Consider the following 18,237-nt stretch of genomic DNA (forward strand, 5'->3'; position numbering starts at 1 on the left):
GTATGATGGATGCAATGGAAATAATGGCCCCCACTGTATGAATAGCTCCAGAGAAGATGATTAATTGTTGGCAGGAACTATGTGTGTATTTGCAATACAGATGAGGGGTATGAGACCTAGAACAGGTCTTACTATTTATCTTTAATGCCAGGTGGAAACTTGATTCAGAAATTCATGTGGAAGGCTGAAACATGGGAGGGCCATGTCTTTTGATACTTTTGCACAGACAGCTGGTGTGGGTTTGCACTAGCCTGTGTGCTTTCATTTCTTCACTGCAGAAGACGAAGGATAGATTATCATGCTTGGCTACTTTGGCTTTGCATTAGTATTTTTATTTTCCTTCCTCTTCCATCCATCTTGATCACGTCCAGTGTGGTGATATCATTCCCAACCCACAGATAAACCAGCTGTGACTATTCTATGCCAGAATGCTGGGTTTGGCCAGTGCTGCCTCAGCCTGAGTGGGTCTGCAACTCTGCTTCTCCAGTAGGAAGCAGGGACAGGATGAGCCCATAGTGCTTGGTCCACACAGTTCAACATGATGTCTGGTCTCAGAGGGAACGTGTGACATTCTTACTAGGCACTTTAAGTGGAGCAAGAAGCAAAATGATAAGTGTGGCATGAAGAAAAACATTGTATCCTTCCCAGCCAGTTGAGTATAATTATGTACCAATTAATTGAAGAAAATAACATCTGACATTGTCAGAGTTCTGAAGTGTCACATATTAGACCCCAAAAAGAAAATGAGACACATATTCTTTTTAATTAAAATGTTATCAAGAGGTGCTGTTGACCAAGAAACCCATTAACAATAATCTGCTTTAGTAACAAGTGAACAAGTCAATTTATTGAACTAAGCTAAAAAGCTAACCCAGTAACAACTGTCTACTGAACACATATTTGATCTACCAGCTTCCTCTGATTAGCAGAGGAAGGTGTTCCGTGAATATTACAGGTTATTTTTCTTCCTCACTCCTAGCAGCTGGTGATAACTTGTAGTAACTGTCTCCACTGTGCAATCAGCATTTGCTCATCAAACCTTAAATGGGAACTTTGATAGCAGGTCCCACTTAAAAGGAAGTATTTATAGTTACATCATTTGCCAGGTACCATTATTTTCTTCTCTATCTCAGCCGTTAAAATCTCGGTACAGGGCATTTTCCTTGAAAATTTGGCAATTTTGCATACAAAGTCTAGTGCACAAGATTTGGGGGTTGAAGTGAAGGCTGTTTGCATTGAAAAGTGATATAGCTGCACCAACTCACCTTTCTTTTTGAGTTAAATTCACTAATCCATTTATTTTGGATTGATTACTGTGTGCCAAGGAGCACTATAACAGCCAGAGACTTCATGAAAAGAATTCTGGTTTCCATATAGGCGTAAAGCTGGCAATGACAACATTGCTACTACTCATGGTACTGGGAGGTTTGATGCACTTCACCTTGGCCTATTGTCAGCATCAGAAAGAAAAATAGCCCCCTCTGTGGCTCTAACCTCTCTCCAGACTAAATTTGTAGATGCACCTGACTGCTCAGTGGAACCAATCTTCATCTCTACAATAGTACTGATAATCACCTAGTCCAAGAAAATCCCCCACCTTCTTTTTGTTATCGTTTAGTGAAAGAGGTCAAATCCTTTCCTACATGATCAGTAAACATGGAAATGCATTACCATTCTAGAAACAGACATTATTTCAGAATGAATTTGAATAAAATTCACACAAATACAGCAAAGTGGATTTATTCCTGTGTTATGCCCACATGACAGCACTGCTGTGGCTTAGTTCATTTCTCAGCAGAAAGGAGTTCAAAGTTTTGGATTCTTCCTGAATTCACTAGTAAGCAGGAAGCATTGATTCTCTTGGACGTATCTTAACATACCAGACCCAGAAGCCATCCAGATGTCTTTCTAAAAGCTCTGTTTTAACAACTGTAATCCAGGACGAAGGAATTTTTATAGCAATTCTGCCAACTTCTGTCTGACAGAACATTTTAGGTGGGAAATGAATCCTGTCAAAAAGGCACTGATGCCTTTTAAATTCTACTGTGGACAATAGACATATCTGTCACTTACTGTTCAAGGGGCATGCTGTGTTGAGCAAAACTGAAAGTCAATGAAATTTTGTGTGCTTTAGTCATTTTGAAAACAATATCCAACTTCTACTGGTCCAGAAGTTGAACTGTGAGTAGAAAGAACAACAGCTGTTATTAAAAGGGAAATGGTGGATGGAATGCTGGACATGAACCAGCAATGTGCCCTCGCAGCCCAGAAGGTCAACCATATCCTGGGCTGCATCAAAAGCAGTACGGCCAGCAGGCTGAGGGAGGTGATCCTGCCCCTCTACTCTGTGCTGCTAAAGCCTCACCTGGAGTACTGTGTTCAGATGTGGAATCTTCAGTACAGGAGAAACATGGACATGTTCGAGAGTGCCCAGAGGGCCACAAAAATGATACATGCAATAGAACACCTCTCCTATGAGAAAAGGATGAGATAGCTGGGACTTTTCAGCCTGGAGAAGAGAAGGCTAAGGGGAGATGAAGACCTGAGACTGGCCTTTCAGTATCTAAAGGGGAGCTACAAAAAAAGAAGGAAGGAGACAGACTCTTTAGCAGGCCTGTGGTGATAAAACAAATGGCTTCAAGCTCAAAGAGGGCAGATTTTGTTTAGATATAAGGAAAAGGTCTTTTACAGTGTGGGTGATGGGACACTGGATCAGATCGCCTGATGATGTAGTTGATGCCCTCTTCCTGGATACTTTCAAGGTGAGACTGGATCAGGCCCTGGGCAACCTGATCTAGTTGTGGTATCCCTGTTCATTGTAGTGGAGTTGGACTAGATGACCTTCAGAGGTCCCTTCCAGCTCTAAGGGTTCTATTATTCTGTAATGAAAGATCAATGATAAAAATGATTTTAAAGTTTCCAGTTTTTATGTTGGTTAACATGGTGGGGGTTTTTTTTGTTTGTTTTGTTTTGTTTGTTTGTTTGTTTCTAAATCTATATGTTTAGGAAGATCTACTTCATAATATGTATAGAATCTTCTTTGCAAATTGAATTTTAAAGGTTCTTGCACTTTGTTATGAAATATTTTGGAAGTTTTGATGGGAAATAAACAAAAATTAAAGAAATTAATACAAAGAAAAATACATTCTAAAAAGGAACTTTCACAAAAAAAAAAACGTCTTTTGGCAGTTTAGAATTTCATTGGCACTAGAACATTTGCAATTATTTCCAAGCTCATTTTGCAGTGAGTTGATGGTGGAACTCTTAAAAGAGTATAAACTCATTGTGTCTGATCTACAGAACACTGGCAGGAAGGATTCTTGAGTGTGCAAGACTGGTTTCCTAACTAAGTATAACAGTGCCTTCAAATATGAAATGCTATGATAAAATAACATCTAGAACTTTATCCGCTACTTACTTCAATCTGCTTACTTACTTCAGTGTTTTGTGAGACGCTAGTGACTTTTTACTTGTTTGCACTGAAATCTTTGAAGGCCCTTTAAAAATGATTTTATATTTTAGAGAGTTATGATTTTATATGTTTTTGGTATATTTTTGAACGTTTATTACTTGATGTTTCTTTCCATGGGTATGGGTGCCTGGCCCCCTGAGTGTCAGATTGCATGGAGATTTGGCAATCTGATCTAGTAGAAGGCTTCCTTGGCCAAGGAGTAGGTGTTGGAACTAGATGAGCTTTAAGATTCCATCCAATCCAAACTATTACATGATTCTATGTCCTAATCCAAGCCCAGTAACCAGTACATTTCTCATATACGTGCATTTTCATTTTAGGACCAACAGATGGCTTCTTGTAAAGGATGTTGGTAGGACAGCAGTCCAGAGGGCCACCAGCTCTTCTTCAGTTTGTGTGGACAGGGATTTACCCCAGAGCTAAAGCTCTTTAGTTTCATCAGGATAGGCAATAGAGATGAGCAGCCAGCAGTCCTGCCACAAGATGATCTTTAGTACGATAAGGCCTCCAGATCGAGCATACATGGCCATAAGACAGAAAATTTGACTTATAAGTAGCAGTCTGTGCTATCAGTTGTTACTTCCAAAGCATGACAGGAGATAAGATTGGTTTGAACACACTGCAGATGGTCTTTTCCTCCCATCCTCAAGAAAGCATTGCCTGCTTAAGCCTGCTGGGCTATCACTTAGAAATAATAAGCAGAAGCAGAGATCACTGAGGGACCCATACTGTTTATTTCATTTTTCTGTATTTTTGTGTGCTAACTCGATAAGCATTTAGCAAAGGCTCAAAGGACCAAATTACGCCTGTTGCTGCTAATCAATACTTGTCAAAAAGTTATGTAAACCCTGTAAAATACTTTCGACATGGGAGAATTTACAAAAGAAGATCTAAGCTAGACTGTGGTGGATTTAACTTCCAAGGGATGGATTGTTAAACCTTGCATAACTAGGTACCACAACAGTAGGAAACTTGGATGTTTCAGTCAATCAGTCATGATGTAAATGTCACTGATGAGAAACACACAAATATACTTGAAGGTCCAAGGTTCTGCCTTTAGAGAACCTTCTATTCCTGTATATCTGTTGCATAGCAATTTCAGTAACATGGATCAATGTGTTAGGACTTCATGGGAGAGGTTTTCTTAAAATAATGTTAAAAGATCCTAGTCAACATAGAAAGGTTATAATCAATTTTTGTTTTCTTTAAGAGGAATGCCCCTCTGAGTTTACATATATACACACATACAATGCAAACTTCAGAAAACAATGGCTTTCAAAATTAGTTTATTGCAGTGTAATCCTAGTGTATGGCAGGGAGTAGATGAGGCCACTGAGAGCAAGGAATAGTAATAATCAAATCCTGGTGTACTGGAAGGGCTCTGAAGTTGATCATTCTTACCCTGCCCCAAAATGTATCCGTTCTGTGCTAGCAATACAATTCTCTATCTTAGTCCTGCAGAGTAATTATAGCTGTGTGGCTGTGGTCATGCACCTGTTTGGACTGTGGCAACATGTAGACTGGTCACATTTTTTTGTGTCTGTGTGTAACTCACAGAAGCGACAAAGCACTAAAAAAATATGGGAAAATTCTCTTCATAATTTTTTTAAGAATATGCATGCAATTTTCAGGGTCTCAGCAAGGAGAAGTAATCTGTAAACATTCACTGGATCCAGGCACAACTTTCTAAACCCTTTCAAGGGAATCGCATGGCCAGTTAGCTGTACTGAATAAAAACTACCAATACACAGTGACTGCTTTTATTATAGTAAGTCTCTATATTACCAAGAAAACAGCACCCAAAATGATAGTAAATATAAAAATGTCAACATTCTCCATCATTCATACAGGCTGTGGCAAGAAAATATACATTGTAACATGATGAACTGAAAACAACATTACCAAAATAACTGGAATTTACACATTACCTGAAAGAGTGGAGCTATTACTGTCTACTGTGATGGGCATAATTGGAGGTGTGTTCATGTTTTGAATGAACAAAGGAGGTTCAAGATCAGGCATCCTGCAGATGTACTTCTGAAAACTGCTGCTATTTGTCTTAGTCTTATTTACAAGTCTTATATACAATGTTTAAATATTTAGATTAGGTCAAGCCAAATATTATTTTCTCTTTACTGCTAGTTTTTTTGTTTGTTTGTTTGTTTTCCCCAAGTACCCAGTTTTATCTGTATTTTTTTTTTTGTCCTTTGCTTTTTTTTTTTTTTTTTTCTTGTTTGTTTGTTTTTTGGGGTTTTTTTTTGTTTGTTTGTTTGCTTTTGTGGAGCTTCCTCACACTCCTTTTCTACTGGGAGAAGATATACCACTTGATCATAACACCATCATCTTTGCTATGTGCAGCGAGCCTTGATTGTTGACTATCAAATCTGAAAATGGAAAAGCTTACATTCACTTGCAAGTACCTATGTTGACCACCTGCAATCCCTAGAGAGACATCTGGTGTGAATAGATGATCTTAGCCTAGTGGCAGCCTCCAGTTTGTGACTTGTAGTTGTCTTCTGTGCTTTTGAAAATGGAAGTGATAGATGTGAGGAGGAGATTTTTCACTGATAGGGTGGAGAGGTGCTGGAACAGGTTTCCCGTGTAGTGAAAATGCTAAGTCACAGCTTGAAGCAGTGATTGAACGCCTGGTGGGAAGGCAGGACCAACCAACCCTGGGAGAACATGCATCTGAGTGACCAGAAGTAGTGGAGCCAGGATCCATGCCTTCCCAGACCTCATGTAAGGGTTGGCAGTGGATGGAAGAGAATCTTGATGGAAATCCCTGTCTACTTGAGGCTTTCCAGGGGAAAGCAGATTTTTTCCTTTGTTTCTGTGTTTATAGCTGCCACATTTGAGCATATTTTCATCTGTTGCAACCTGGGACTTTGCTAGTATGTTGTCATTGCTATGCTTTTCATTGCACTACCGTGTTACACCGTGGATGTCCATCTCTGGAGGTGTTCAAAGTCAGGTTCGAAGGGATACTGACCCTCCCTGATGAGGGCCTGTCCAGTGCTTAATCTAGTACTGAACAACCCTGGCCAATGCAGTGAGGTAAGAGCTGGGTGATTTTTGAGGTTCCTTCCAACACAAGCTGCTCTATGGTTCTATAATTCTATAGCTCAGTGGCCTTTCTTCTGATGCATTGAAGCAACTGCACGCATTTCTTAAAACTACATGAGAGAAGGTACATGAGTTTCTGTTCGTAAATTTTAATACCATATGATCATAAATTTAAAATTCAAAAATCCGTGCAGCAGAAATGTTTTTTAATGTTTCTGAAACGTTATGAATGAAATATAAGAAGAGTTTGCAGCTTTTCCTACTGTAGCAGGATGAATATTTCTTTGATAGAACAATTAACACAGTTTCACTACAGCAGGACAAAGGGAAATGGTTTTAAGTTGAAGGAGGGAAGATTTAGGTTGGATGTCAGGGGGAAGTTCTTTACTCTGAGAGTGGTGAGGTGCTGGAACAGGCTGCCCAGAGAGGTTGTGGATGCCCCATCCCTGGAGGTGTTCAAGGCCAGGCTGGATGGGGCCCTCGGCAGCCTGGTCTAGTATGAAATGGGGAGGTTAGTGGCCCTGCTTGTGGCACGGGGGTTGGAGGTTCATGATCCTTGAAGTCCCTTCCAACCCAGGCCATTCTATGATTCCGTGATTCTGTGAAGAGTCAAAATTGTTTTGGCTGTGCTCTTTAACAACTTCTTTTGAATTTGACATTATCCATCATCAAGGTTAAATAAGAGAAGTGTTGCCTACTGCTATTGCAGTGGAAAGCTTTAATCTAAAATCAATATTGTTTTAAAGACAATTTGCTCTAATTGTATTGAGATGGAAACACAACTGCTCTCTCAAGTGAATTAGCTTTCCGTATATATGAAGAAGTTTAGTAAATGTCTCATTAAAAATGAGAAGACATCTCAAATTAGATGATTGGAGTTGAAAAGCTTCAGTTTGTGCTCCTGGCCAGCTGAGTTACATCAGTAGCTGAGTTCCTCATTTACAAAGAATTAGATTCTTCCCTGGTCTGTCTATCATTTCCTATTTACTTCTTTTGCCATAAGTTTACACATACATATAAATCAGTATCCAGGAAAAAGTATATAGCAGTGAAGTAAAGCTGCTGCCAATGCATGTTTTGTTCTTAATGCTCAGAGTTAAATAATGAATTTTTCTTTCACAATGGTCCATAATAATGAAATATAAATAGTATTTGTGTAGTGTTGTCTGTAACTTATAGCTTATCTGAAGGGAGGTGAAAATCTTGACAGAAGAAACTTCTTTCTTATGATATCTAGCTTGCACAGAAATTTTGTTTTAACGGTAGAAACACACTGACAGATGAAGACATAATTTGCATGGTTAAGTGAGAAAGATAAAATAAAATCCGTGCATTCATAAATGTTTCTGAGGCAGTAATGAATTACTTTACTTATAAATTGCCTAAATTTACCTATAAATTACCTATAAACAATGAAAAAGAAAAAAAGGAGGGGGATGGGGGTAAGGGTGGAAACAAGGAAAAGAAGTAGTTAGTAGTTAGAAGAAATTAGTTTTAGAGCTCTCAAATATTACTGTTTTCCTATGGGATCCAGAAAAGCAACTTATTTTCTACAAGGCACTATCCCCTCCATAGGCAGAGAAAACTATTAAATATCTTGCCCAAAAGCAGAGATGTGCTCACGAGAAGACAACATTTTATTGTAATATGTAACCCAAATTTATTAGCTGAAATCAGTGCCCTACAGAAGTATCAGATATAAAGCAGACTTGTTCAGGCACAGCTACCTGGATACAGCAGGGACATGCTCAGCCATTCTCCCAGGTGAAGGATTGAAGAGTATGCACCTTAGCATCATTATGTTCTAATGATAATTTTTCCAACTAAATACATTCTGCTCTGCTAGATCAAAAAATGGATGTCAGCATTGAAAATTGCTTGCTTTAGTCACATCTAAACTGCAGTGTTCAAAGTTGGATGTATGCATCGAAGATTCAGCCAGTGGCAAAAATTAAGATGTGCAGTTTCCTGTAGCATGATAGATGGGATATAGCTGAATCTGTTGTCTACAAGTATATTTTCATTTATTATTGAGTTTTGGTAGCAGGTGATTTTTGTTTTATTATTTTTCATTTTTAACATATCTTAATAATCAGCCCATGGATAGCTCCACAACTATACCAAAAAATCACTATTGTGTTTCTGTATGCAGTGTGGGGAGCTGATGATAAATGGGCTGGCAGTCTGATCAAAACAAAGCCTTGGTGGAGAAACTGTGCAGAGATTTTCTTGAACATTAGTGTTTTTAGTGAACATTACACTTGAACCTAAGTATCTCTTCAATCTCTGTAGGGCCAGAGGAGGAGAATCAGTAGAGAATGTGACTCTAAGTCTTCTCAGAAGTGAGGTGAAAAGGGCAGCAATGAAACCAATTTTGAAATCAAATTGCTATACTGTTTAGAGGTACTGATAACCTGCTAATACTTCAGCAATAAAAAAGCAGATAAGCAGTGCCACCCCATCCTGTCTTTTCTTTGTCATCTCATAAATAAAGAAGTGTCTTTATCTCACCGGATATTTAAAATGCTTAGACAGTCAGGGACAGAAGCAGAAAGAGTGGTGTAGGCGACACGGTGGCAGACAGTCAATTGAGACAGAGCTTTGGCAGGAAGAAAGATTTTCCAGAACACCCAGCTGTTTTTATTCCTTAGTGTTCCCAAAATCTTTTCAGGTTAATAAACATTAACATTAATCCATGTTAATATTAATGAGACATTCATTTACTTTCTCATTGTCTCAGCAGCATTTATATCAGACTGTCTGTTAACTCTTTCAGCACTCATGGTGACTGATGAAGGACAGTCTTCTAAATTGCAGAAGGATTAGATCCAGCTCTGAGGGTTGATTTCTTGATCTCGGAAATATCTAATCCTCAGCTGAGACTTAGACCCATAATATGCCTTCTTTTGCTGAGTCTTCTCACAGCTCTGTGCTTTAGGAACATAAAAATAGCAGCAGTTGCCAGTGCAACTCTAAGTCTTTGAGTTCAGCTCCAGCCTCTGTGGCACGTGGTCTGTATGACCTTGGACATTCACTTAATCTCTCCATACGTTATCCTTTCTTCTCTTTTGTCAGCTTTGATTATACTCTCTCCAGGGCAGAGGAGCCTGTTGCTTATCACAGGATGAGGATAACCAGCTACTATTGTTATGCAAAGTTAATTATGAAGTAAAGTTATTAATACTAAATGACTTACACTGGTGGAAATTTAGTGCTATAATAACTATTCCCTATTTGAAAATGTATTCCCTATCCAGTCATTTTCGTAGCAGTTTGAGGCAAAAGGACATAAAATTGAAACTGAATTTGGAGGATGTAAGCAGATACTCTGCTTTTTGTGGACTGAAGATGTTTATCGCCTATTCTAGAAATTCAGCCATAGCTTCTTACACTGAAGTTACATTGCGGCTGTCAAACAATCAGTTAGTGCCTCCAGATTCACCTCCATCCTTGTGAAGCAGCAGTTCAGTGGATTATCACCATCTTTTCAGCCGTCAGCAACAGCTGCCCTCCTCTATCAGACGTCTTTCCCTGAACTTCTGACAAGACTTGACCCTGGTTATATATCTGACTGTCTGGTTTTTGTGTATCTCTGAACCTGTTTCCACAGAGACTAGAAGCAATCTGGATATATATGGTGGGGGGTTTTTATACATAGAAACACTTGCAGGGTTGCAGGAGAGCATCCCTGTGTGTGGAGCTTTGTTAGATGTGCTTTTCAGTGACTGATTTTTTTTCTCTCATATTCCTATTATTTCCCTTTATTTCTCTGTTGTGCAGCAGAATACACTTCTATGTAATTACTGGCAAACAGGATTTGAATAAAATATCAATCTCAATATTTGATGAAGTAGATAAGCAGAGAGATAAACCTTTCCTAGGGCTCCAGTGCAGTTAAAACATGTAAGAAATGTTACTTCTCAGACTTAGTTGTGTTTGCAGCTGATCAGTAAGCTACCAGCAAAAGCTGTGAGAAATGTTAGCGGTGACAAACAATTGCTGGCCAAGGTTCCGACTGGTATTGAGATGCACAATGAAAGCAATGCACTGTCTGAGCTGACCCTCCTAAAAGTTTTGTTTTCTTTGATTAATGCATCCAACAAATTTTAGCTCTTAATGCTGCTGCCATATCTGCAGGCCTAACAGCGCGCTCCCGTGTGTAGCTGAAGAGGCATTCAGAAATCTTTCTGAAAAGTTAGCCACAGTTGATTGTTTGGGGATTTTTATTTATTTTTTTTTCCTGGGTTTTGTTGTTTGTGTGTGGATTATTTATTTTTTTTCTTTTTTAATTATTATTGTGCTTTCTGCAATGCAGCCATGTCTTGCTGGCAGTCAGAAGCATCTGAAAGCTACTTTTTTTCTGTTGTTGAAGTATTCATCCTGCATCTGGCATCTCTGCAGCAGGGACTGTCCAATTTGTGAGTGGGCACAGTTCCATCGGAACAGACGGGGAGGAGTGGAAGCAGACAAAAGATCATATGGAATAGTCAGCTAAAAAGTGTGGTGGTGAACCTGATCAAGTGGCAAGGAGTTTTCTTTATTAGTTGCTTTTTTTTTCCTTTTTTTTTTTCTTTTTAAAGAAAATCCTTAGCAAATTCTTTTACAGGGCACACAATTGACAGTAACACTGCACTCTGAACGAATGTTGGATTTAAAAACTGAGTTTTGCCTCCCCTCTATTCCTGTGATTTCTTGTTCAGGGGATTAAAACAACGACAACAAAAAATAGCCTACTTTCTGTATTGGGTTTCCATGCCTGTGTCTGAAAATGCATTCAGGAGAACTCTTTTCTGTGGTCCTGATATAAAGGCTTATACAGGCAGTATGAAGAACTGATGTCTAACTGTGTAACTCTTCAAAGTGGAGAAAAGCTTCCAAATGTTTAAGCTAGTTACATGGCTGATTAGATTGGAGTCTAACAGGAAACTTAAAAATGAACCCCTGCCTCAGTTTATGTTACTACAGTGTAATCTGGGCACAGAATTTAGAAAAATGTTTTATCTGGAATTGGCTTTTTCCTTTGTTTTACAGTATTTGTTTTGAGCTTTTCTGAAAACCTTTCTGTTTGAGTTGCATGATGTTAAGTGTCATAGGGCATAGAAGGTTTAAAAAATAATAACCCAACTTTTCTTTCTTGTCTTTTTCATTTCCTTGCTTTCCTTTTCAATCCTAGCCAGGTCCATCTCCTCTTTCCTTTGCCCTTCACTAAGCAGGCAATTTAATCAGGTTTGAGGTAGGAGAGCAGAAATTGAGAAAAAGGAAGCAATTCAGCATGATTACAGGCTTCTTGTGCATCTCACAGACAAAGTGAGCACATTTTGGGGGGATCTGTATTTCCTCATGTGACCTTGTAAGCCACTGTAAATTGTTAGGTCACATAATGTTTTGGATGGACCATTTTCCATCTTCCACTTGTTTTCAAGGGCTAGCTTTGTCCTTCCAGAGCTCTTGGAAAGCAGGCCATCTGCTTATTCTTAATGACTTACAAAAGCTCCCTTTCTGTAGGTTGTAGTTACCTCATTTTAGATGTGATCTAAATTTGTGTATGTGACTAGAGTTCACATTCGCAAGAAAAATGTGCACAATGCGCATCTCTGCTCTGTAAATTTGACAACATAAATTGTGTTCCTTGTTACTGTATCTGGTCAGTGTAACAGGTTGTGTTTTATTTTTATTTTTTTTTAATCACTGAACAGCTTTTGTTCAGAAAGGTTACTGGGAAAAATGTCAGGAGTTGAAGGGAACTATCCCTGTGCAAAATCCTTTTTTGGTAAAATGAATGTTAGAATTTGTCATGGAATTGTAGAAACTCCAGATCCTTGTTTATAACCAGGTTAGGAGAGGGGGTCTTTGAACATAACAAAAACAAACAAGCAAACAAAAAAACAAATAAACATAAAAGTCATTTCTTTAAAAGAAACCTAAAGACCTAAAATTTTTAATTAATCACATTAACTTAGAGTCTGTGATCAGAAAACAAAACAAACCGTAGAATTTCAGTGGAGTTGATGGCACCAGTCTCTTTCTTCCTGTTAATATTTATTAACTAGTAGATTTTGCCAACCATGAGCTACAGAAGTATTGCCTCGCATTATGTCTCAAACATAATATGTTTTAAAGTTCTGAATCTATATCTCTTTACTATTATCATTATTATTTTATTGAATTTCTCAGTTCTTCCAAAATCCATGATTGTTTGTTTGCTAGATTTTTTTCACTCTTCTGCAAAGAAAAAAATTGGAAACATAACTTGAATATACCTTTCAGGCGTAGAAATACCTGCAAATAAAACCAACCTGAAGCCTTTTAGGAAATGTGACAGAGTGGAATCCATCCTCTGTTGAAATCAAATCTGCCATCTAATTCACTGAGAATAAATCTTCATCTCAGATACTTAAAATGAATTTATGACTTCTGATGACCATGCATTCATGCTGACAAATGCATAGCTTATTTTAAAAGTTTCTTTCAGTTTTCCAGCCAACCAAAATAAGGATTTGCCCTCCTTAATTGAATGTGAGAAAATGTGATCACCATAGGTACTCACCTTTATTTTTTCCATGTCATTCTCAGTTTATATAGCTTTTGAGAAGTTATTGCAAGGGACAACGGAGTATATTCTCTTCCACAGATATAGAGAATGGAGACTCCTCCTTTTTTTATCTGGAAAAAGGCTTTTTGTCTCTGTAGTCCAGCAAATTTACTGACTTCCTATTTCGAATGTTTGGATATTTGAGACTCTAGTGATTCCATAGTTTTCAAACAGTGAGTATCAGTGCTGTTATGCAGGAGCCACTGGAAGAGATTTTATGTATTGACATTAAAAGCATAACTGATTTCAGATCTATGCAATATCATTATTAGTAGCATATCTCTCCATAAATAGGGATGTTAGCAGTGGACTTCAAAGGAATCTGTTTTTGTTTTTTAATCCTTAGATATACATAACCTGCTGCATTTCTCTTCCTTCCTCAACCTTTCCATCAATTCCAACCACATATTTTCCAGGTAGCCTGAGATTATAAAGATTGCAAGTTTGTATTTTGTTATAACTGATCTGATTAGGGAATGTACAAGAATTTGACAGCTGTAATTTGGAATTTACAGAGTTCCTTGTGTGTATTGCAGTCAACAAGGGAACAAAACAATTTAGTTTTCAGTTTGCATGATAAAACATCCAGTTCCATGGTAGTTATCTCCTGGCAATTCATCATATACATCTAGAAATGATCTCATATGTTTTAGAGATACGTGAGCTGTACCAGTTGCTACATAGAGATATCAATAATTTCATATATATGTAACTATCTAAACAAAAAGTATTCAAGAAGTCACAATAAACTGAAATAAACTTTCCACATAGCTTTCATTCCAGAAAAAAACTTGGCAGAAAATATCAAAATATTGTTACAGCCCTGTTGATATGTAAGCCCAGAAGTCCTGCCCACTGAAGACAGATTTTAATATGTTGTATTAATACAAGCCTAAGAAAATGAGATGTGGTCTGCAAATAAGGAATGTCTCCTAGCAGCCCATCAGCAAAAAAAAGGAGGGGAAAAAAAATTGTCAGTGCTTTGGAAATCACGTGGGTAATGTTCTGGAAAGCACTCAGCTTGCTTCTATACATGGGGTAATATGCTGTGGTTTTGTTTCTTTGGTTGTATCAGAAGGCTGCAGCTCAAGTCTCTTGGCTTGCAGATATGAAAGGGAAGACTTACACAGTTCTTTCTTACAACACCTTTTTCGATAGTAAAGAGTGTGCAGGTGAACAGTAACAACGTGCTGCATTTGTGCATAATGCATAAAAGGCAGGAATTAGCTCACAGGGCTTTTGTGACCAAGAAAGCTTCTTGGCATGAACTGCAAACCTGCTCAATTCAGTTTTCCACCCTTGGTCTTTCTCTTTTGTTAGTTTGTTCTTGCCAGTCAGGCACTGCCACGTGCTGTCCTGGTTCATCACTGTACTCAGATTAAGAAGTAGAATATTAATTGAGTAATAATTGAAAAAATGCAGTAATCTCTTATGGAAAGACCTCTGAGTGTATGAGGTTTGTGCCTGGAAGTTATACTAAATACAGTGGAAGTCACTCAGGGTGGATGTGATGCTCAGCTGTAGGAGATACAACTGTTCTCCTGTGCTGATCACAGCAACTTTTAATGTTACTCTCAGAAGAGTAATGCTGAAGTTTCAAGTAGAAGTTTGGATGATGATTCACGTTCTTAGCAATGGTGGGGAGAATAAATGTAGTGTCCTGGCTAAATGTATGAGAACAGCTTTGTCACTGCAATAAGGATGCTTCAGTTCACAAGCATATTGATGAATGTGAAGAGTATGGTAGCTTCCACAACCCATTTTGGAATAGATGCCGTTTTTATTTCACTGTCAAAAATGAGATGGTGTCCTCTTTGTCCTCAAACTTTTGATGAGATGTTGGAACCCTTCAGAGGGCAGATACCAGGATAATGGGGTGGAGGTTGGCAGAGGAGCTGTAGAAAGGAAAGATGAATTTTACTGGATGAGTCTTTGCCATACACTAGATTAAACCCATCCTCTGGAAGTCAGGGGCAAAATGCTTGCTCATTTGAACAGAAGATGGATCTGAACTCTATGCACTTCTCATGCGTTTTGTGGGGTTTAGTTAACATTCTTCTGCTATTTTAGCCCAGCTAACAGCAGCTTTAACAGAACTTCTACATTCTAATTTAGCTGTTATGAGCAATAGAAAGGAATTGGAAATTATTTAGTATTACCTATAAATAATACTTTTACATTTCATCTTTTTAATCAGAATTTGCCATGTAATGTTGATACCTTCGAAAAAAGAGCAGCTTTGCAAACAGTAAGTGGTAATTGTAAAAGCACTTTCAGGTTCCAATTGTTCCCATTCTCACAATTTATAGCCTGGAAGGCAATTGCTGGGAAGGTTGGAGAAGCTGAATCCCCTGAATCCCCTATAAGTCTAGCCTGGTTTCTCCTGAGTATTTTTTTTTTTCTTTTTCTTTTTCTTTTTTTTTTTTTTTAGGCTATAGCTATTAGCCAGGACTGTGTTTCCTTGAATGCAGCTGTCTAGGTAGTGAAAAGAATGGTATCATTTGTCAGTTTATGGAGGGTACTGTAAGCAGCACAAATCTAGATGCAAAAAAAAATGTGTATGTCTTCTTTCTGGGACATACAATAGGGATGAAATTGGCACCATTTCCACATTTTCTAGAGGCAGATCCATTCATTAATTGTTATTTCTCTTTCAAACCTGTGTTCATTCTTGCCATTTGCTCTTTTGGTTCATACTACCCCATACCAGCATCTTGCGCAGGGGCTCAGAATAGAAAATGAGGAAAAAAATGTTTTCAGCTAATGTGAATATCAGTTTTTATTGCCTTTTTCAGGCACCTAAGATTTCTCATTACTCATTTTATTTCTCCTGGCCACCACATTAAAAAGAAAAGATGTGATTGGCTCTAGAAGCCATTAAAGAGCTTTTTCCTTTAAAAAAGTGTTGATTTTTTTTTTTTTTTTTTTTTTTAAATGAACACTCATAACCAACCTGATTAGTGTACCCAAACTGGTTGGCAGACATGATAACACTTCTATTACATTCTGTGGTGAGTTTCAGAAATCCTATTGGCTTTCCAATGAACCTCTTTATCTTCTCTAGCAATTTTAACTTCAGTTCTGCACTCAAGTGTCCTTGCTGCCTCCATCTGGACCCTGTGCCTGTCTAGTGAATGGCTTTGAGCAGATCAGTTGTCCCCTTACTTTCTGAAGTAGTGAGGCTGACCCATTCACCTTTACATTGACCTGTCTGACTTTGGTCATAAATACTCTTGGAGCACTCACAAGGCCAGATGGGATCTTCCAGGGGAAAAAGCAGCCAGCAGCATCGTCTGCTAGCTAAGCTAGTGGAAGAGACACGAGGTGCCAGTAGGAGGCCAGCTTCTTCCGAGAATTGAAGGAGGGAAATGGGTGCCTGAAGGGATGCTGAGTCATAGCACTTCAGTCAGACACCTAAAATAGTATCCTTGAAATTCCACCAATTCCAACAATCTTATGCCAGTGTAATATGATATCCCTGCAAAGGTTAATCAATTTGAATGTTAATATCATTATTATTTTCCGACCAATAACATTCAGATATGTAGTGTGTGCTTGTCCTCATCCAAGATTAACAGCATGACAAGGCTGAACTTTTAAAAGCAACACACTTTGGAGTCATTGGAGAGCAGAAAAATGTCACAACACTTCGTTAAAAAAAAAAAAAAAAAAAAAAAAAAAAAACACCAGAAATAGGGCAAATGTAGACTCCTGCACCTGGAGATGAACAGCTGCATGCATCAGTATTGGTTGGGGTCTGACCTGCTGGTAAGGAACTCTGTGTTCTGGTGGACAAACAGGTTGGCCATGAGCCAGCAATGTGCCCTGGTGGCCAAGAACGCCAATGGTATCCTGGGGTGCAGCAAAAAGAGCATGGCCAGCTGATTGATGGATGAGATCCTCTCCCTCTGTTCTGCTCTAGTGAGGCCACATCTGGAGTACTGCATTCAGTCCTGGACTTCCCAGGTCAAAAAAGACAGGGATCTCCTAGAGAGCACCCTGCAGAGAGCCACTAAGATGATGAAGGGTCTGGAGCATCTCCCTTACAAGAAAAGGCTGAGAGACCTGGAGCTGTTTAGCCTAAAGAAGACTGAGAGGGGATTTTATCAACTTACAAAAATCTGAAGGTTGAGTGCTATGAAGATGGGGCCATGCTCTTTTCAGTGACAGGATAAGGGGCAATGGAGGCAAACTGGAACATAGGAAGTTCCATCTGAACATTACAGAGAAGTTTTTTACTTTGAGGTTTACAGAGCACTGGAACAGACTGCCCAGAGAGGTTTCAGAGTCTCCTTCTCTGGAGATGCTCAAAACCCACATTACCTCTGCAGTCTATCATAGGGAACCTGCGTTAGAAGGGATATGGACTTAGATGATCTCCAGAGGTCCTTTCCAAGCTCTACAGTTCTACGGTTCTGTGATTCTGTAAAACATGTAGATCTCTAGACCCGTAATTTGCCTGTTTAATAATTTCTAAAGAAGCACGGAGAGCAAATGGGCCAAATTAACAAGAAGAGCCAATGCTCTGCTTCTGTGTGCGGTGAATGAGGTGACCAGATAAAAGCATCATCTCTGTAGATTGACTCTTGCAGTCTGGTTCTGGTTGGTGCAACATCATACTTCCAAGAAGAAAGAAAAAAAAAAAAAGAAAAAAACCCAACTTACGTCCCAGTTCACCATTTTGCCTGATTAATACTACTCTTTTAGTTATAAGTTATTTTTTTGGTGGCAAATGGTAGTCATGGAGAAATGGGAAAATGTGTTGGTGTTAGTGTTTCTTTGATCAGCCTAAGGCAAAGGAAAACTCAAGTATTTATTTTTCTGCTGTGGCTGCTATTGTCCTTGGAGACTGCTGAAGCTTTAAATCAGAATCCTAATTGGCACTTGGATAACCATGAAATAACAGAAGATTGAAAAGGAGCTTAAGAAAGTAGTTTCTGCATTTTTCTTCTTCCATCCTGCGCTGTCTACAGCATACACACAACAGGGATTGGGAGGTACAGTTATCAGCATTAAATCTTACTGTGTGACCGGCTCAGACTTTGTAAGACAAGGCACCCCCGAGCAAGGAGGTGACACTGAAATCATAAACCTGCAGCAAATTACCCTG

This window comes from Centrocercus urophasianus, unplaced genomic scaffold (genome assembly GCF_019232065.1).
Source record: "Centrocercus urophasianus isolate 14NV4802_14NV808 unplaced genomic scaffold, USGS_Curo_1.0 seq_15, whole genome shotgun sequence".
Taxonomy (NCBI): domain Eukaryota; kingdom Metazoa; phylum Chordata; class Aves; order Galliformes; family Phasianidae; genus Centrocercus; species Centrocercus urophasianus.